The 21,914-nt window shown below is 45.0% G+C and overlaps 1 protein-coding gene and 1 non-coding gene across 2 annotated transcripts in view; both read right to left on the reverse strand.

The window, feature by feature from the left end:
* The window catches only part of LOC126278147 (pancreatic lipase-related protein 2-like), an 83,236-nt gene extending 82,933 nt beyond the window's left edge, over positions 1 to 303 (reverse strand). The window contains exon 1 of the mRNA XM_049978038.1: positions 233 to 303. The gene's annotated coding sequence lies outside the window, so the exon portion shown is untranslated. The remainder of the gene's footprint in view (positions 1 to 232) is intronic.
* A 17,355-nt stretch (positions 304 to 17,658) lies between these two features.
* Positions 17,659 to 17,730, reverse strand: Trnat-agu (transfer RNA threonine (anticodon AGU)). Its single transcript has one exon. It is a non-coding gene; the product is annotated as a tRNA-Thr (tRNA).
* Between the last annotated feature and the right edge of the window lie 4,184 nt (positions 17,731 to 21,914).

Genomic DNA, 21,914 nt, shown 5'->3' on the forward strand with positions numbered 1-21,914 from the left:
ATGCCGAGCCAAATAACTGCTTGCATAACGGCCGGAAGTCGACCAAAGAGTTATGACTAGGTCAGTTGGTGGAGCTCTTTCTATCGAATTAGTTATCCAATTTTCCTGAAAATATAATCATTTGCTTGTCTGCACATGTGTATTACATGTAGCGATTTCCGTCCCATTCGGGTAATGCCTTCGTGGTGCGTCGTTTTTTCGTCCTCGAGTGTGATCTGCATAAAATCCTTACCTGGAGACGGCGCGCCGGCCGGCACTGTGGCCAGCAGCAGCGGCAGCAGCAGGGGCAACGCGAGAGGCGGCGGTGGCGGCATGGCTGGCCCGCGGTGGCGGCGCGCGCCGTTTATCTGGACGCCTATCGCACCCCCGCCCACGCACCCGTCCCCCACTAGCGCCACCGAGTTTCGCTTTTTCTCAAAGCGTCGCCCGACGTCCCGATTTTTCGGTTGCTTGCGTCGTTTCGGCAGAAACACTGGCATCGCTGACTTTTCTTTATTTACCCTGTTTCTCGTTTCCGACCGTGCCGACTTAAAAAGGTTCTACAAGAAAAGTGTGAACAGAGCTTACTGACAAAAAAAAAAAGTCGCCAGTTTACGTGCTACATTCACGTTATTCTTTAATACTAGACAACAAAAATTGAGGCGTTGAGATCAAAAACGGGATATGTCACTCAACTGATGTTTTGAGATGTATTGAAAAAACTGTACGATTCTGAATAGCGTTATTCCCAAAACTTAATAGTTAGTCCCACAGACTCGTGAGGAAGAATGCAATGTTATACCAGCAATCTGTAATCATAGGCTGAAGTGCAACAATAGAAAATGGCAATAGAAAATGACTGACATATCCCCTTTTTGATTTAAACAACAGTCATTGTAATGAAATATTGACATAAGCGGCACAGTCTCTCCACTCCGCTTTTTAATTAGTCATGGAGTGCAATAAAAGCTTTCTTGCAAACCATAGTTTCCTTGAAGACAACTTTAACCTGCAGATACAAGTGCCACGACTAGACTGAAATGCAAAACTTGGTCAATTCTTTATTGCAAAAAAGAAAAAAAGTCGTCACAGGTGACGAGCGTTGATGTTATGAAGATGTACCTACAACAAAACGTCAAAGTGCAGAAATTCACATGAAGGCTGAACCCTTTGATGACATAACCGACATTCAAGCCACTGTGATGCACCAGTTGAACAACATCAAAAAAGGACTTTTCGTAAAGTTGTACATGGTTATATTAACGTTCATTGCGTTGCACTCGAGTGGAGAAAGACTATAACACCTGAAACATTAAACCACCATATTAACTTTTTTAAAATCAAATAAAAACAGTCTCGATCGCATGTTCAGATTTTTTTTATTTGTTAGCAACCGGTTTCGGCCCTTTGCTCAGACTATCTAGAGACCTTCCACCACCACCAGCAGCCATAATGAAGGTGAAAAGCTTAAAGATAGTCCGAGGAAAGGACCCAAACCGATTGAAAACAAATAAAAAAATCTGAAAATGCGATCGAGACTGTTTTTATTTGATATTTAGCATTTTATACCGATCGCTCTACTCCACTCACAGAATGTTTTTTTAAAATTTTGTATTAACTTTACTATTTGTTAATACAATATGGAACCTTTTTGGACTGACGAGGTATACTACTTTGCAAGTCTTCTTGCAGCCTGTGGCAGAGCTACCAGTACATTCCTCCCTCCTCTTCTGCTACAAGAACGGCAGTATGTAACGCTTTGTACAAATTGTAAATTGTCTGATTTGCTCATCGTGGATATTTCACAAGATGTACGTGGAAGCTAAACATTTGTAACCTGCTCGTTTTGGAAAGTGCGCTCTCGAAACTTCTGTTGTTAGCCTCTACGTGATGCACGGCGCTTCTGTGGTAGCGTTTGGCACTGAGGTATGTTGAAAGACTCGGTAACGTTCTCGCGTGGACTAAACGACGATGTGACGGAGCGCGCCGCTCTTCATAAAATCTGTTCTTTCTCTGTTCATATTAATTCAACGTGCCTAGCGTCCCAGACTGACGGGCAAGACTCAAGAAGCGGCCTATTGAGATTTTGTAAGGAACTTCTTTCTTTGATGGGCTATATTTTCTTAGGATTCTTTCAATAGGTCTCAACCTGCCATTTGGTTTTCCTCCATAGTATTCTGTAGACATTTCATCTGAAGTCCACTACTTGTGGATGTCATTCTAACTTCGTGTATGTTCAAACTATCGGTCGGGACGTAAGCCATTAGTGCTGCAATTCTCTGTTACAGGTGTAATGGCCACCAGAGAGCACTAGTGTTGAAACTTTCTGGCAGATTAAAACTGTGTGCCGGACCGAGACTTGACCTCGGGACCTTTGCCTTTCGCAGGTAAGTGCTCTATCAATTGAACTACTCAACCACGACTCACGCCCCGTCCTCACAGCTTTACTTCTGCCAGTACCTCGTCTCCTACCTTCCAAACTTCACAGAAGCTCTCCTGCGAACCTTGCAGAACTAGCACTCCTGAAAGAAAGGATACTGCGGAGACATGGCTTAGCCACAGCCTGGGGGATGTTTCCAGAATTTCTTTCAGGAGTTCTAGTTCTGCAGGTTCGCAGGAGAGCTTCTGTAAAGTTTGGAAGGTAGAAGAAGAGGTACTGGCAGAAGTAAAGCTGTGAGGACGGAGCGTGAGTCGTGCTTGGGTAGCTCAGTTGGTAGAGCACTTGCCCGTGAAAGGCAAAGGTCCCGAGGTCAAGTCTCGGTCCGGCACACAGTTTTAATCTGCCAGGAAGTTTCATATCAGCGCACACTCCACTGCAGAGTGAAAATCTCATTCTGGAAGCATTAGTGTTGTTCGTGTTTAGTGATTACCAGATATGGTGGGTAAATAAGGGTCATGAACACCATCAGATATTGAGTGATCACTGTAAAGCACACAGAGTTGTATGTAAACTGCAGAGGGTCACTGCTTTCATCTTCAGCGGGGCATTACGCGGAATCAGTGGCGACGAGCGAAAATGTGTAACGGATCGGGATTCGAACCAAGGATCTCCTGGTTACTAGGCAGGTCCGTTAACCACTGCTATATACTGTGCACAGCGTTATTACGACTGTGTGGACTCTCTATGCAAGCCTCACTGCCAATCCACACTCCCACCGATCCATGTCCGAAAAAACAGACATCACGCATTCACGTAATTGATATGCCTAACTGGGCAATGGATCAGCTTCCTTCAGTGCAGATGCACAGATACGTTCGACCTGCGTGGGAATCTCAGAGTAGCAAATAGTGAGTAAAATGGACAGGGACTGCGGATAGGTGGCGTTCGGTGGAAATGTAGATTGGTCATGAGGTGTGCTGAGATAGTCCGCGAAGCTGGATAATGCTGTGTCCCATATGGTACAGTGGTCAACGCACCTGTCTAGTGAGCAGGAGACCCCAGTTCGAATCCCGGTCTGGTACACATTTTCGCTCGTCCCCGTTGATGTTCCTCTGCAGCAGACAGCAGTGACTCTCTTCACTTCACATACAATGTTTCACAGTTGCAGATTCTGTGTGGTATCGGATATCCGAAAGAACAGACATCATGCTTTCATATAATGGACACAGACGTGCCGCATCCTCTAGTGAGATAGCGTTACAGTCAGCTGATGGTAGGTCGAAAGAGGCCTCATTGTGGGTCTACTTTTGGCCGACTTGGTGAATCGTACACTAACCAGATTTGTGGGGTATTAGGTTGTGACGGTGATCCGATGTTGGAGTGTTTGCGAATATGAAGAGAGTAATACTCATTGTCAAGGTTCCAGTCGGCCACGACTGACAACTACTAGGGATGGTCTCTGTGTTGTGCACCAGACACACTCTAACTCCTTTATTTCTACGGCTGCTATGCAGCGACAGTTAATGGAAAGCGTGTAACATTCTGTGCCATCTTTCACCATTACTCAAAGACTACCACCAGCCAGAGCTGGAAAATACTGTGTGATGCGTCTTAGGCTGTCATTAACACATCAAGACAAATGGTTGCGTTTGGAGCGGTGCCCTGGCCAGGAAGCATGGACTGCTGACGGGTGGCGTCCATCTGTTCAGCGTTGATTCACGGTTCTTCACTACACCAAATGACCATATTCGGTGAGTATGGCTACGACCTGCGAAGAGGTCCCATTCTTCCAGCGTTTCGGAGAGGCACAGCCGGTTCTCCTGGCGTCATGGCGTGGGGAGCCATCGTGTATAACTACTGGTCGTGGTAGGTGTGATTGAGGGAATTCTGACGGCATAATGGCTCGTCACAGAGATACTGCGTCCTCATGTGTTATCTGTCATGCAACAGTATCGTGGTGGCACGCATGATACGTGTCTCTACGAACTGTCTGGATGATGTTGAGATACTCCTGTGGCCAGCAAGCGTCTGAGATCTGTCCCCGATGGTACATGTGTGGTACCACCTGAGCGCCCAACGCATTCCCAGAGTCTATATCCAGGATTTTACAGGCCAGGTACAGCAGTTTATGAGGCAACTTGCCTCAGAAGGGTATACAGCGTCTTGATTACACCGTTCCCAAAAGAGTTGTTGCATGCGTCCAGACTAAAGAGGGTACAAAGTCATACCGATAAGTGGACTCACTGCAGAGATCTTTATAAACTTGACTCGATTTTGTAGTAGTCGTTGAGAAAACATCATATTCCCCAGTAGACGCCAAATTGCCGCCACCGGTTCTTGGAAAAAAGTGATAGGAATAGAGCTGAAGCAATTTCTTGGTTAGGGGTGCAAACAGCCTCGATGACCGAAGGGCTTTGCTCGCCGATTCCGGGGGACGGTCGAAAGAGAAGGATGGAAGATTAGGGCTTTAATGTTGCGTCGAACAACGAGGTCACTAGAGTCGAAACGCAAACTCCGGTTACGGAAAGATGGGGAATGGATCGGCCATGGCGGTGGTGGAAAATGAATTTTCCTCCGCACATCATAATGTGGCTTGCGGTAATCTAAGGTCCAATTTAAGGAAGCACTGATAGCAGGAGGATTGCATATTGTTCACCATGTTTGACGGAGATTGTTTTACTGAAATGTAGCATGCGCTGATGCCCGAAGGTGAGGCAGCGCCTCTGTTCCCAGTTGGGATTATTTGGGAGAGAATTCCAGTTTCGGCATTTGCCGATGATCAAGAAACGTCCGGAAAACCTTGACCACAATTTATTTCTGGAAAAATTTTGTCAGTTGTGCGAGACAAAAAAAACTATTATAGTACAATTAGTGATGTGTGTCTTTTCAGGAGCAACCTGCGGAAATTTACTGGACTGGGTATACTGAGACGGCTGCACAGTATTGTTTCCATTCCAGGCCATTAAAACAGTATTATCAGGAATGACAAGAAATAACTAAATTTTGTTTATTGTGTTCCAGAATGAGAATTGGTAGAGCACTCGCCCGCGGAAGGCAAAGGTCCCGAGTTCGAGTCCCGGTCCGGCACACTGTTTTAATCTGCCAGGAAGTTTGTTTATTGTGTGTTCGCAGTTTTGTAGGAAGAATAATGATTAGATTTGTAAGTAATTTGGGGGTACACAGAATGAATAATCTAGTACAGAGATCTGCCAACTCTGACGTCGACATTGCCTCTTAAAACTAGCTGGACCTCTAATCGGACTGGACCTGGATGACAGATGTTGGTAGGTCACGCCATTCTGCATCGCCCCTGTGACCAAGTTCACCCGTTGTAGTGGCTGGCAAGTGGTGAGGCGCCAGTCTCTCAACAATCCACGACGAGGTGTTTTCAGTAGGTGAGATAATCAGCAGAACCTACTGGCCAGTCAGGGTCGATTCAAGAACATGTTTCCACGTAAGCGGCACTCCTCACCGTTTTTTGCTTTGCGTATCAGTTTTCACTGCTAATTATGATACACATTGTATATGAGACATGAACTTGGGCGTTACCTCTCAGTCAGGCGTCCCAAGTGGGCGCTTGTGTCGCTCGGGCCTTAAGCCGGTCCTGTGGTCAAGGAAACAGTCGAACACTCTCTACATCGAGCCAGCTCAGGACAGCGGAGGCAACATGTGGTCTTACGTTATCTTGTTGAAAGGCAACGTCACGGACGATCCGAAGATAGGGCACACTTTCCGTCCACTACGCGTCAGAAATACAGTGGCTGCTGTCAAGAGATGGTCAAGTTGGATACCCAAAGACACGCCGTACCGTCACGTCAGGGAATGGGTCATATAACTATTACGAATGCAATGTGGCAACTTCTGTTCTCCTCGGAGCGCGCACAGGCGGATACATCCATCGTGATAACATAAGTATAACAGAAAATTGTCTGCAAAGACGTCGTTGGGTCATTCCTGTTGTCAGTGTTGTCGTTGGGAGCACCACTGTCGGTTTGTATCTCTCTGCAGCCGCGTCGACTGCCGGCAGTCCGTGGTGCTCCAGAAGTCGTCGCACTGTCCACGTGGATTCGTATGTTGCTGCAAACAACCTCGTTTCGTAACACGAGGTACTTGGCGCCGTTGCTTGCTTCTGCACGGCCGAGCGAACTGTGTCTTTCCTCTCTGGCGCTAGTAGTCTGGGGCTGATGAGATCCTGTACGGCGTTGAGAATGGCTCTCCTGAACAAATCGACTCCACTTTCGCATGACAGACGTTTGATCGCGACCGACACGAGTTGCAGTGTCGCGGAACGACAAACCCATACCTCGATGTCTATATCTGCAAGCTGACCCAAAATTCCGTTGAAGTATGAAAACCTACTAATTCAGTGAATAACTTAGGTTGAAAGGTGAAACTTGATACAAATGCCTGAAATGGCATGGAGTTTTGATTAAAGCAAAAACGATTGCAAAAACCGGCCAACACTTCACCCAGATCACTTTGGTTGACAAAGTCACGATTTGATGTGGATTTACTACATCAATCATGATCGGTTCGTTTTCTGACGAGTAAATTCGGGGTTCTGCTTTTAAAACTGTCAGCGAGACGGGTGCGAGGTACGCTGCAATGCCACATAACCGCATCGTCCCTAGCCTGGTTGAGAAACACCTGCTGGTAGGCACGACTTTTACGCAGGATGACGCTGCATCCATATTGCTATGTGTATTAAAGATCTCCTGCGCACATCGTTTGGTGATGATCGCCTGCTGAGCCGTCACTTCCGCCATGCTTGGCCTCACCTGTCCCCAGGGATCAACTGGTGTGATTATTGGTTGTGGGGTTACACGAAGTTACAAGTCTACGCTACCGTCCGACCTCATTATGGATGCTAAAAGACAAATATCCGAGGGCTATTACTCACCATACCTACTGATATGCCGTACAGTGCTTTCACAACATTGTCCCTCGATTATAGATATTATTGATGAATGGCTGGCGACATGTTGAGCATTTGTTAGAACGACGTCAACATTGCTAGAAATGTTTTGTGATGTTAATTATTGCTTTTGTATCGTATGAGGCGCCGGTCATTTTGTTCACTATGTAAGCGGGCTGCTTATGTGTTAGGCAGCATTGTGTAGCGCTTTGCATTGGATCTCTGACTGCGCTTTCTTTGTAAGAGAGTCTGCGGCTGGTTGGACTCGCTGTTGGAAGTTAATCGCCAGTAGTGTTGGGCAGTTGAAAGTTAGTCTCCAGCAGTGATGGAAGTACTGTTGGGCAGTTGGAGGTGAATAGCCAGCAGTGATGGATGTTAAATGTGAGAAGTTAGCATTGATAGAGGGTAGAGGTCTGAACTGTTAGCATAGGCTAACGATCTAGAAGTATCCGACTTGGAGATTGAAAATTATTCATGATTGTATATCTTTGTACAGGATGTCAATGACGATTTACATTCGTGTTTGAACTGGATGTCACATTATTAAGGTAAAAAATACATTATTTGGTTTGCAACAATATCTTTACTGTGCTAACCACATGCCTATTAATAGTTAGTGGCTTTAGTAATTAGAATCTTTTATTTAGCTGGCAGTATTGATGCTCACTGTATTGCAGTAGTTCGTGTAATGAAGATTTTTGTGAGGTAAGTGCTTAATGAAACGTACAGGTTATTGTTAAGATTTCTTAGTAGTCAGGCCATTCTTCTGAATTAATTATTTGATGTCAGGTCGTAATTTTTTTGAGCAGTCAGATTGCGTTTCGCTAGAATATTGTGGGTCAGTGTTGACATGATAAGAAAAAGTAAAGAAAAAGTAGGCTCAGTACGTTTAGTTGTACTCAGCTGCTTCAGAATCAAATAACGCAGAAGTTTCATCTTCTCAGTCATTCTGCAATTTAAGTACAGACACACACATTTAAATAAAGAAGTTTCAACCTCTTTATTTCAATAATCCCCGTGTCACTTCGTGCATATGTGTCAATTTTTACCTTTCTACCTACGTTATTCCGTGAAGTATTCAATTTTCAAATGTTAACAGACTTTTTGGTCACTCTGTGCGTACGCATTTATAGTGCGAAAGTTGCCTTACGGTGTGTAGCAGAGCTTTTCTGTTCCATTCAAGAGTGGCACGTAGGAACAACGATGTCGATGATCTTCCACATAAGCTCTGATTTCACTGAGGCTCCAACAATATCCAGTAGGTTCAAAAATGGTTCAAATGGCTCTGATCAGTATGGGACTTAACATCGGAGGTCATCAGTCCCCTAGGACTTAGAACTACTTACACCTAACTAACCCAAGAACATCACAGACATCCATGCGCGAGGCAGGATTCGAACCTGCGAGCGTAGCGGTCGCGCGATTCCGAACTGAAGAGCCTAGAACCGCTCGGCCACCGCGGCCGGCTATCCACTAGGTGATTAATACAAAAACAGAAATAGTTTAATACTCTCTTGCCGTAATCACAGATCTGGACCAATACTCGGTAAGCTCGTATTTTGTTCTTAGACGATAGTGTGTAACTTAAACGAATGCGTGCCGGAAGTCAAGTAACGAGACATCAACCAGAGAGCCTTTGTATACGGCAGCCAGGATCTCCTGAGTGAGCTGCGCTTCTCAAGGTCTCTGTTTGCGAAGTCCATGTTGCTTTTATAGAGGAGAGTTTCGTTCTCTGAAACCTTTCTTTAAAATCTAAATAATCTGCTATTTTTCCATTTGTTAGTTCTTAGTTACACTGATTATGTTATTGCTAGAAGGGGACCAAACTCTTTCCTATAACATCCGTTGAACCTCAGATCTATGCCATCCATTCCAATTGCCTTTCCATTATTGAGCAATTTTAGCTGATTTTCTACTCTGCGTTCGCTTATCGCAATATCTGCTATTTCGACGTCCCTGAGATGAATCAAAAGAGACACAATATTGCTATCTTTTGCTGTGAAACAATTTCGGAAGACCGAAGTAAGTATTTCGACTCACTGCCATCTTCCATTTCGGTGCCACTACGGTCTCTGAGCACCTGAATAGGTGATTTCGATTCGCTTACTGACGTTACATCATACGAAAACTTCTTAAGATTTCCAATCAGATAATGTTTAAGAAACAGGAGATCGGATACTTTTTATCAGATAGTGTGTGTCCTTCTTGCACGAGGCATTACACGATCTCCTCACACTCAATCAACATACAAGAGGAGAAACGCGCTGCGCAAGGGCGTACCCAGGATCTGAACTAGGGCGGGGGGAGGCAGGTCAGGAAACAAGGACTTGAGACAATATACAGCACTTCTTATTAAATAAAACAGTAAACCAGCGAAAAGCTGCTTTTAATAAACATTTTAAATACAAGAATGCACTTGTGCAATCCGAGAAAACATGAAGCATTTCTTATTAAATAAGATAGTAAACTAGTGAAAAACTGCGAACATCTTCTAAGGGGGGGGGGGGGGGGCAGCTGCCCCTCCCCTCCCCTGCCCCCCGATGGGTACGCCCATGGCGCTGCGTAACTTTTCCTTGTGTACAGAATGTAGAAGACGTTACCTACATCGTGCGATTGTGCTGAAACGGAGATAATCGACAGCAGCTTCGAGCATAGTCACTTTGTAATTCGACTCACTTTCGTAAACAGAACATAGAGTTAAGGTGGTATCGTTGGCCCCTTTGGGTATTTGCGCCCCCTAAATATCTAATAAACAACACGGCGCATTCTGGTGGTGAATGCTTCAGTTACCTGTATTGGTTCGCTGTTTCGCCTTTAGAGCACCCAGCTCCAGTTGCTAGTTTTACCAGCAATCAGCGAGGTTATTTTCTTTTCACCGCCGACAAAAACTTTGTAAGGCAGTTATTTGTAGCAGTTATTATAGTTATGCCTTTGAAGGTACTCATTATGATATTTTCCTTCCATTGCAAATTTATGAAAGATTATGTTTCAGAATTAATATTGTAATTTATGAATAAGGTTAGACGATGACAGGCTTTTGTACACAAACGTGGTAGTGTTGGTATTATGAGCCCTTTCCGTGCTGGCAATGAGTACCCATAACAAAATGGGACAAAATGATTATTACTAAAGAGCTTCTTCTCAGTTTTACGTTGCAGATGCCCCATAAAGAGTTAACGCATAGGAGAAAATAGAAAGGAAATACTTGGGATATAAAAGACATGGTAAGAGCTTTACAAGCACTATCAGAGAAAAGAATTGATCTAAGAAAGTCAGCAAAACAGTTTTCTGTTCCTAGAGCGACCATTCAAAGGCTTTTTCATCTTGACATGACTTTCAAAGAGGCAATTAGTCGAAAAACAGGAAGGAAGCCAATTTTGTCTGCTGATTGTGAGACATAATTATGTGTACAAGTTTTGTAAATATATAAAAAGTTTAAAAAAATATTGAAGCTATATGAATCATGCTAAACATTATTTTTAAAATTAAATTAAGTATGGGGGCGATCTTCTAATAGGGTTCCACATTGTACCCTCTTATAATTATGTTTAACTTAATAAAACTGTTCGTGTTTTAAGTTCTTGTTTAATCTCTTGTATTTATCCCATGGGTCTCAAATTAATGACAAAACAAATCATATTTCTTGTGTCATGCATCATTCCTGATAAATTGTATGACAAAGAAAAATGTGTGTGAAATCTTATGGGACTTAACTGCTTAGGTCATCAGTCCTCAAGCTTACACACTACTTAACCTAAATTATCCTAATCACAAGCACACGCACCCATGCCCGAGGGAGGACTCGAACCTCTGCCGGGACCAGCCGCACAGTCCATGACTGCATCGCCTTAGAGTACGACAAAGAATTCAAAGTCATATCACAGTACATGGACAGCAACTTTTAAGTAGATGGTAAAGAAACAGTGGCCCATTGTACCATCTCTTCCTCTACTAAATAGATTTTTTTAAGTGAGTCCATTATCCTGGTACTCTGTCCCAAAGTAATTGCTGAAACAATAGCTTCAGTCTTGCAGTGGATTACATTAGTCAACACGGTTAACTAAATACAAAGTCACTGAACTTTAAATAGCTGTGTTCCACCTGAGTTTGTAACTTCTGATTTTATATTATTGCATGCTTGTGATCAGTTCATTCGCATGAATCCCAAGTGATGTTACCTCTCTCTTGTTGTTCACAAAAGGGTTCAAATGGCTCTGAGCACTATGCGACTTAACATCTGTGGTCATCAGTCGCCTAGAACTTAGAACTAATTAAACCTAACTAATCTAAGGACATCACACACATCCATGCCAGAGGCAGGATTCGAACCTGCGACCGTAGCAGTCGCGCGGTTCCGGACCACCGCGGCCGGCGCTTGTTGTATCTGCTTGGTTGTTGACTGCATGCTGCATGTTTTTATTGTTACATCTAGTTTGAAATAACAGTCTGCACTAATGTGCATTCTAAATTAGTATAATAATGTTACTACAAGTGCTTATACACTGAGGTAACAAAAGCCATGGGATAGCGATACACACATATACAGGTGGCGATAGCTTACACAAGGTATAAAATGACAGTGTATTGGTGGAGCTGTCATTTGTGTTCAGTTGATTCATGTGACAAGGTTTCCGATATGATTGTAGCTGCACGACGCAAGTTAAATTCTTGGAAAACGGAATGGTGGCTGGAGCCAGATGCATGGGACGTTCTATTTCAGAAATCGTTAGCGAAGGCATTACCTCTCGCTATGGACAACACAGTGGCCGACGGTCTTCACTTAACGACCCGAGGACAGTGGTATTTTCACAGAGTTGTCGGTGCTAACACACAAGCAACAACGCGTGGAATAACAGCAAAAATAAATGTTGGACGTATGAAGAAAGTATCCGTTAGGACAGTGTGGTGAAATTTGCTGTTAATGGTCTATGGCGGCAAATGACCAATGCGACTTCCTTTGCTAACAGCACAACATCTCCTGCAATGTCTCTTGTGGGCTTGTGACCACGTTGGTTGGACCCTATACGACTGGAAAACCATGGCCTGGTTAGAAGAGTCTCGATTTAAATTGGTAAGAGCTGATGGTAGGTTTCGAGTATGACGCTGACCTCACAAATCCATGGACCCAAGTTGTCAATAAGGCAATGTGCAAGCTGGTGGTGGATCCATAATGGTATGGGCTGTTTTTACATGGAATTGTCTGGGTCCTTCAGTTCAGCTGAACCGATCTTCGGTTGGAAATGATTATGTTCGGTTATTTGGAGTCTATTTGCAGCCATTCATGGGCTTTATGTTGCCAAATAATGATGCGCCATGTCACCAGGCCACAACTGTTCGCGATTCGTTTGAAAACATTTTGGACTGTTTGATCGTGTAGTTTGGCCACCGAGATGTCCCGACATGAACACCATCGAACACTTATAGGACATAATCTGGAGGTCAGTGCGTCCACAAACTCCTGCACCGGCAACACTTTCGGCTATAGAGACAACATTGCTCAGGTTTTCGGCCAGGGACTTCCAACGACTTCTTGAGTCTATTTCATGTTGAGTTGTTGCATTATGCCGGACAAAAGGAGGTATCCCATGACTTTAGTCCCTTCAGAGTATGTGCGAAGCACTGAATAATTTTGGGGAGGGGGGGGAGGAAATCTAAATAGTTTTCAACTTTATTCTGTGTTCACTATGAATGCAGTTTTCAGCGACTTGGTCCTCTTAAAATGCAATGGCTATATTTTGGATTAATAGACCTATCCAAGACCGACATATACACGCTTTCCTCTGCTTTGCAGTTGTATTTGAATTAGACACGGGTGTGCTGGTAACAATTCATGATAGACTGGATATTTGTATAATGTGTTGTACATGATGGGTATTAATCCGCAGCGCCACGCAGTTAAGTAGAGAAAGACCTTTACATTACAAACTGATGATAGGGGCCCACTGAAATATCAACTTATAAAATTTAAAGTGGTAGTGCTCACGTTCATAAAGGTCACTTTCAATATGGTTGAAACGTTGCTCACTATAATGATATGACGACATAGTCACATACCTGCAAACGTTTTGTTCAAGATGACAACGGCTGTGGAAGCCCATGTTTGCACAATATGTGTGTGTTTCGTTAGAATATAGGGGGACTTGGCGTCTGACAAGATCTCCTGCAGGAAGGAGGTGGCATGGGGCCTGGAGGCAGGTTGCTGGAAGGTAAGAGATGTGGTAGGCATGGCAGTTGGTGTGGAAATAGCCTTAGATAAATTATGAACAGAAGCTGGGATTTGGTGTTTGAGGATGGGACTGTGGGTAGGGAACAGTGAGCAAAAAGGCCAGGTAATCTCTTTCAGTTCTACAGAGGCTTCTATAATAATGGAGTTATGAGAAGCTAAGAAGACGTTTCAAGAACAATTGATGTAAGAATAGGTATGCGTTAGACTGGAGACTGTATCACTTTCGAGGGACTCAGTAAACGTAAGGCACTGCTGGATTTCCGGAGATCCTTACGTCATGGTAATAAGTATGTGGAAAAGGTTTAGTGTAGACGGATGAAGAACTGATTCTAGATGGGGTGATTAGGTTGGATGCATAGTGCACAGCGGAAGTATTAATCGTCAAGATTTCAAAATAAGCAGTAAGGGTGAGTTGCCCAGTAAGCGTAGTAGGGGTTGTACCCAAATGAGTGTGTTGGTGGCCAGTAACAAATCCACCATGGGATATTATAAATGGTTGTCAGTATCTTGTAAGTCATAGTTATTGAAGTTTGGGTGCTGTGACAGGATTGTAGGAAGGTTTCATTGAGGATGAATGTATGGCCTTGATGGAGGGAGAGTATATTCATAAACGACAGTTTGTTTACTGGTAAGGAACGATTGATGTGGAAAAAAATATTGTGCTATGAAAGCTTTCACGACATGGTTGTCTTCGTTGCAGGCAAATATTACGGATTGTATGGCCGTCGGATTGTATGGTCGTGGTTCATAAAATTTTTCGCTTTTGACGTTTCGTGTAGACCCGCGTTGAACACCTCCTGGTTTCGGTGAGTCTGAGAAAGCGGAAGATTCACCAACAGCTAAGAATATTGTACTATAAAGAAATCGTTTTACCTTGGATGAGGACTGGAAGGGATTTAAATTGAAGTGTCGTAGCAGCTGAAAACAAAACGCACTTGATTTCCAGGAACAACTAGATATGGATCAACCTGCAAGAGGAGTATGCTGATGGGTGTATGGTTTATGAAGTGCGTGGATATTTTGTAAAGGGATATGTAGGGATTGGTGGGATTATTTATGATAGGCATGGTTCATTCTGATTTTATAGACAGGGACTCCGATTTGTAGTTATAGGAATAGACCACCTAGGAGGAGAGGCCAAGCTAGGACGCTGATTCAAGGATTCGCTGTGAGGACATGTGGATCGGTTTTTTGCTTTCCGTGGTGAGAAGGCCAGCGTAAATTTCAGTGATGAATGAGAGAAAGACGCAAACGCGAAGACGATGAAAAATGTGACCGAGGCTGAAATAAATAAAGAAAAAGAAAGGAAGAAGAATAAAAGCGGAAATAGAGTGAATATAGAATAAACGGGCTATAACAGAGAAAGGGTGGAGGAAGAGAAAGTGGAGACAAAAAAGGGGAAAGAAGAAAGGGAGGCAGATTTATACACTCCTGGAAATTGAAATAAGAACACCATGAATTCATTGTCCCAGGAAGGGGAAACTTTATTTACACATTCCTGGGGTCAGATACATCACATGATCACACTGACAGAACCACAGGCACATAGACACAGGCAACAGAGCATGCACAATGTCGGCACTAGTACAGTGTATATCCACCTTTCGCAGCAATGCAGGCTGCTATTCTCCCATGCTGGATGTAGTCCTGTGGAACGGCTTGCCATGCCATTTCCACCTGGCGCCTCAGTTGGACCAGCGTTCGTACTGGACGTGCAGCCTGCGTGAGACGACGCTTCATCCAGTCCCAAACATGCTCAATGGGGGACAGATCCGGAGATCTTGCTGGCCAGGGTAGTTGACTTACACCTTCTAGAGCACGTTGGGTGGCACGTGATACATGCGAACGTGCATTGTCCTGTTGGAACAGCAAGTTCCCTTGCCGGTCTAGGAATGGTAGAACGATGGGTTCGATGACGGTTTGGATGTACCGTGCACTATTCAGTGTCCCCTCGACGATCACCAGAGGTGTACGGCCAGTGTAGGAGATCGCTCCCCACACCATGATGCCGGGTGTTGGCCCAGTGTGCCTCGGTCGTATGCAGTCCTGCACGGCGCCAAACACGCATACGACCATCATTGGCACCAATGGCACCAAGGCAGAAGCGACCCTCATCGCTGAAGACGACACGTCTCCATTCGTCCCTCCATTCACGCCTGTCGCGACACCACTGGAGGCGGGCTGCACGATGTTGGGGCGTGAGCGGAAGACGGCCTAACGGTGTGCGGGACCGTAGCCCAGCTTCATGGAGACGGTTGCGAATGGTCCTCGCGATACCCCAGGAGCAACAGTGTCCCTAATTTGCTGGGAAGTGGCGGTGCGGTCCCCTACGGCACTGCGTAGGATCCTACGGTCTTGGCGTGCATCCGTGCGTCGCTGCGGTCCGGTCCCAGGTCGACGGGCACGTGCACCTTCCGCCGACCACTGGCGACAACATCGATGTACTGTGGAGACCTCACGCCCCACGTGTTGAGCAATTCTGCGGTACGTTCACCCGGCCTCCCGCATGCCCACTATACGCCCTCGCTCAAAGTCCGTCAACTGCACATACGGTTCACGTCCACGCTGTCGCGGCATGCTGCCAGTGTTAAAGACTGCGATGGAGCTCCGTATGCCACGGCAAACTGGCTGACACTGACGGCGGCGGTGCACAAATGCTGCGCAGCTAGCGCCATTCGACGGCCAACACCGCGGTTCCTGGTGTGTCCGCTGTGCCGTGCGTGTGATCATTGCTTGTACAGCCCTCTAGCAGTGTCCGGAGCAAGTATGGTGGGTCAGACACACCGGTGTCAATGTGTTCTTTTTTCCATTTCCAGGAGTCTATATACGGTTCTTCCCAAAACAAACGTCACGCCGTTGCCTTAATCGAGCTGGAAACGACAAGCAACACTAAAATCTGGGTAGCCAGCTCCTCCCAGTCGCGGTCCAGGAAGAGGAAGAAGAAAAAGCAGAAAGAGAGCCATTTTGGGACTGAGGAGAGACCGTGAAAATAAGACAAAAGCGAAGAGCAAGTGCGAGCAGCAGCAGGGAGGAGAATGAATATCAACAGAAAATGAGCGGTATTTGACCTCCGACTATAGAGACTGAGCTAACGAGGAGGGAAAGACAATCTCAGGTCAAGAGTTGAGCGAAGGAAAAAGTGTTTATGTGCTAACAAAAGATCGCAATCCGATCCCAGTCAACAGGAATTCCGATTAACGTAGAAGAGGCGGCTGAGAATGAGCAGCGATCTCGTGAAACTCAATCCACTCTGTTCGGCTATGGCAGTTATTCCCAACATTTACCCGTGAGTGCAATCAGACATTAGCTAGTACCCCGTCCTTTCTCCATACCCTCCCCCACATTATCACCAAATCTAGCACCTAACTAAACTGTAGACTTTTCTTGGAATACTTTCATTTTTAAAATTATGACACATTTGTTACAAAACACGCTTCCCACGCATTACTCTTGTCCATTGTGGCACTTTCTTGACGTGAGCACTGCAACCCCAATTAAAATCAAACAAGTTCAGATGTGTGCACTATACTTACTGTTCGTAAACCACTTCACTGCTGCACTTCTTATTCCTGAACTGGCCGAAACTGGACCACTTCAGGCTGTTAATTATTTGTGAATAACCACTCTAATAATAATAATACTAATAATAAAACTGTATACGACACTGTAGTAGCCCTTACGTACTTCCTACTGCGTCGTACTGTCTATAAATTCTCAGATCTTATAATTAAATGTGTCCTTTGAGACTCCCGTCTCGTTATTATCTCACGATAATGATCAAATATGATCGAAGCAGACTAAATCAATTAAAATTTGTGCCGCGGCCGGGACTCGAACCCGGGTCTTCTTGCTTACTAGGCAGATATGCCACCATTACACCACCGAGGCACTATGGCAGACATAGCTGCACGAACTACCTAGGTCGAGTTCCCTCCCCAACACAAACTTTAATTCATTTTCCCTTAATATCGTCACTATTGCCAGGGCTCGCCGGTATTGGCGAGCTACCCAGCATTGTACGTAGCGGGACGTCTGCTGTACCATATGGTGATCTTCTCAGATCTTATAATTAAATGTGTCCTTTGAGACTCCCGTCTCGTTATTATCTCACGATAATGATCAAATGTGATCGAAGCAGACTAAATCAATTAAAATTTGTGCCGCGGCCGAGACTCGAACCCGGGTCTTCTTGCTTACTAGGCAGATATGCTACCATTACACCACCGAGGCACTATGGCAGACATAGCTGCACGAACTACCTAGGTCGAGTTCCCTCCCCAACACAAACTTTAATTCATTTTCCCTTAATATCGTCACTATTGCCAGGGCTCGCCGGTATTGGCGAGCTACCCAGCATTGTACGTAGCGGGACGTCTGCTGTACCATATGGTGATCTTCTCAGATCTTATAATTAAATGTGTCCTTTGAGACTCCCGGGTTCGAGTCCTGGCCGCGGCACAAATTTTAATTGATTTAGTCTGCTTCGATCATATTTGGTCTATAAATTCGTTTATCTCTTTCGAAGCGAATAATGAAGCCATTTCTGGACTATTGCAGGTACTATCTACAACTTGGAGAAGACATTTTCTTTAAATATTTAAAATTTGTTACGTATATGTCCCACCTTTACCTCAGCGATGTACGGGACAAAGCACACCATATATGTGGAGTGGGTGGACTATTGAGGAACCTGCAATCTTCACAGCACTAATGCCACTAATGGAGGGAAAGTAATTAGTGATAACTTACATCATCAATATAGAATCTTACAAAATTTTTATAACGTTTGTATGTGTATGCGTTTGTGTGTGTATTGAACCGGGGACCTAGAAACGACGGAGAGGCTTCATCCCGTCGTAGCCCTCAGTGGTTCACAACCCCTCAACAGGCACAGCAGTCCACCCACCTCATCGCCGCCCCACACCGAACCCAGGGTTATTGTGCGTGGTAGATCCCCCCGGGAATGTTTCATACCAGACGAGTGTAACCCCAAATGTTTGCGTGATAGAGTAGTTATGGTGCACGCGTATGTGGAGAAAGTGTTTGCGCAGCAATCGCCGACATGGTGCAACTGAGGCGGAATAAGGGTAACCAGCCCACATTCGCCGAGGCAGATGGAAAACCGCCTTAAAAACCATCCACAGGCTGGCCGACACACCGGCCCTCGACACTATTCCGCCGGGCGGATTCGTGCCGGGGACCAGCCGCCTTCCTGTACGGGAAGTAGTGTGTTAGACCGCACGGCTAGCCGGGCGGGCAAATTTTGAGAATAGTAATGACCTTTTGAAAATAATTTAGTTTCGTGACTGAAGCAGAATCGAATCGTTTAGTTTTCACACTTCAAAAAATTTCATTTTACCCCTCAGGGGGTAAATACTCCCAGATTGGGAACCACTCGTCTATGGGAAATTAGTGGTAGCCAGGTTGGTGCATTGTTCCTTGGCTCACGGATGCTTTTTATTGTCTTTCGTTAATATGCCTATCGTCGTCTAGTTACCGAAGTATTAGCCCATGGATTCCGATCCAGCTTTGTGACTGGATTCAAGACTACTGATTGATAAACTGCCTATTGGCTTCTGTCTCGGGTTCTTCTTCATCAGATGCCAATAGGCAGTTTGTCAACAAGTGGCCACGAAAGCCTTAACAATTTTGTACTGATTGATAGATATTCTTAACGGGCAGAAACTGATGCTTGTGAAAGTACCACAACGGAATGTAATTGGACCTTTACTGTTCGCGATACATGTAAATGGAGTATTGAATAAACTCGGAAACTTCGTAAGCAGTTCGCGGATTGTCCTGTTGTACACAGGACGGCCAAAGCTACAGAAAAGTGTAGAAAAATGCAGGGAGACTTGCACAGGCTCTAAACTTGGGGCATGGACTGGTAGTGGACCTCCTGACAAGCAAATGTAGCGTATTGTGCGTAAATGGGTAGTTTGATCGATTAGGCGATTGGCGATCAATCATTGGAAATAATCAGACCCTAAAATATCTAGGAGTATCCGTCTGAAGCGCCTTAAAGTCGAACAACCACGAAAATTAGTTGTAGCAAGTACTGAAAAGGGAATGAGATTCATTGGAAAGATCTTAAGAAAACGGAATGCGCCAGAAAAGTGATAATACTTAACATACAAAATTGTTAAGGCTTTCGTGGCCACTTGTTGACAAACTGCTATTTGCTTCTGTCTCGGGTTCTTAGGCCGACGTTCGTCTGATTATTTTTCTGACGTTTCGCCAAAACGAGTGGCTGGCATTGTCAAAGCTTCACCCTCCATTGCCGGTGGTGAAGCGGAGCCGAGCTAGCGGCCGCAGACTGTATGTACCCGGTGCGCCAACGTCCGAGGGCTTCTCCGTGGTCATTCCTGGTGCGGTTCTCCTCTTGCTACCTGCGGCGGTCGTTCGCTGCAGTACGGGAAGACAGGTTCTGTTTACTTAAGGCATTCTTCTTTCTTGTTGAAGCTGTTCCCGTGATTGTGTATTTCTACAGTTTCTCTGAACAAGCGGGTGTGATAGTGCTTCCCTACAGCCGGAACTTCCGTGTCGGTGAATTTTATTACATGGTCGATCTCACTCAGCGCGTGCTGTACCACGGCCGATTTCTCCACCTGCCCCAACCTGCAGTGTCGCTTATATTCTTTGATCCTGGTGTTGACTGATTGTCCAGTCATTCCGACATAAACTTTTTCCGCATGTGCATGGTAAGCGGTATATTACCGACATTGACGATGAAACACAGAACTTGCATTGGGATTGAATACAAAATGCACAATGCCGACTTCTGTACACGGGGAGTGACGCTTTAAACAGTCTGTGCTTTGAGACTTTCCTGGGAGAACAGTATTAGATTCCGATGCACCACTGCAGGTTTACTGTATCCCTAGGACCTTCACATTGACGATGAAACATAGAAATTGGACCGGGATTGAATAATAAAGTCACAATACCGACTTCTCTACAAAGGGATTGACACTTCACACAGTCTGTGATTCGAGCATATTCTGGGAGAATCTAAGACATTCTTTGATCTTCCTTGTCGGTTTGAAAATTGTCTTTACGCCATGTTTGTGCAATATACGGCCGATTCTATCCGTCACTCTGGGAATGTATGGCAGAAAGGCCGTATCCTACATTTCTTTTTCTTATCTCTTACTTCGACGAGTGTTTGGCTCTGTTACACTTCTAATATAATTTGTGGAGTTCCCATTGCTCCTTAGAACACTTTCCATGTGTTGCATTTCGCGTTTGAGGTGCTGCTGCCCACATATTCGTCCCGCTCGCGTTACAAGCGTATTAATCATGCCTTTTTTTCTGGCTCGGGTGGTGGTTTGATAGTTTGTGCAGATATCGGTCCGTGTGTGTCGGTTTTCGGTACACGCTCTGTCCCAGGTTTTGACCAGCCGGAGAAGCCCTCGGACGTTGGCAGCCGCGATTTCGGCTCCAGTTCACCATGGGCAATGGAGGGTGAAGCTTTGACAATGCCAGCCACTCATGTTGGCAAAACGTCAGAAAAATCATTAGATGAATGCCGTCAGAAGAACCCGAGACAGATTCAAATAGGCAGTTTGCCAGTACTTAACATACTGATCCGACCGATTTTAAATAGGGATTATCAGTCTCGCATCATTACCAGGTAGAAGTAACAGAAGAGATCGATGCGTTTCGTCACGGAATAGTCCTGAAACGTGAAAGTGTTACTGAGATGAAAATGGGTCACTGAGAGTCGTGCAGCAAACACCACCCACGACACACCAGAAGACCCAGCGCACGCAGATTTGGTGTGCCGCGGAGCCGTTGTGCGGACGTGGCTCTGTTTGGAGTCAGGCTCTAGCGTTAACAAATGCAATAGTGAGGCACACAGAGGTGGTGTGGCAGCGACACGTCCCTTCGTCGTCCGTGGAACGTCCGTCTGCAGCCTTCAATGGCGCTGCAGAGCGACACATGGCGGAGACGTCCAAGTGGCGCACGCTACGCTTTTCATTCCCTGGCCAAATGCAGTGTCACACCATTTGACGGACAAAGAGACTGACCTTAATGATGGCTATCAGAAAATTTGTAAGTTTCAGGTCTAACTAAAAGTGTAAAAAGATGTTTATCTGATTAGCGTTTTTTGTAAGTAAGGCATCTAAACCACCATCTGAAACATTCTTCCAAATAAAATTTTGTACATACGAGTATCTACATTTACATATACATCTACATGATTACTCTGCAATTCACATTTAAGTGCTTGGCAGAGGGTCCATCGAACCACAATCATACTATCTCTCTACCACTCCACTCCCGAACAGCGCGCGGGAAAAACGAACACCTAAACCTTTCTGTTCGAGCTCTGATTTCTCTTATTTTATTTTGATGATCATTCCTACCTATGTAGGTTGATCTCAACAAAATATTTTCGCATTCGAAAGAGA

This window comes from Schistocerca gregaria, chromosome 6, assembly GCF_023897955.1.
Source record: "Schistocerca gregaria isolate iqSchGreg1 chromosome 6, iqSchGreg1.2, whole genome shotgun sequence".
Taxonomy (NCBI): Eukaryota; Metazoa; Arthropoda; class Insecta; order Orthoptera; family Acrididae; genus Schistocerca; species Schistocerca gregaria.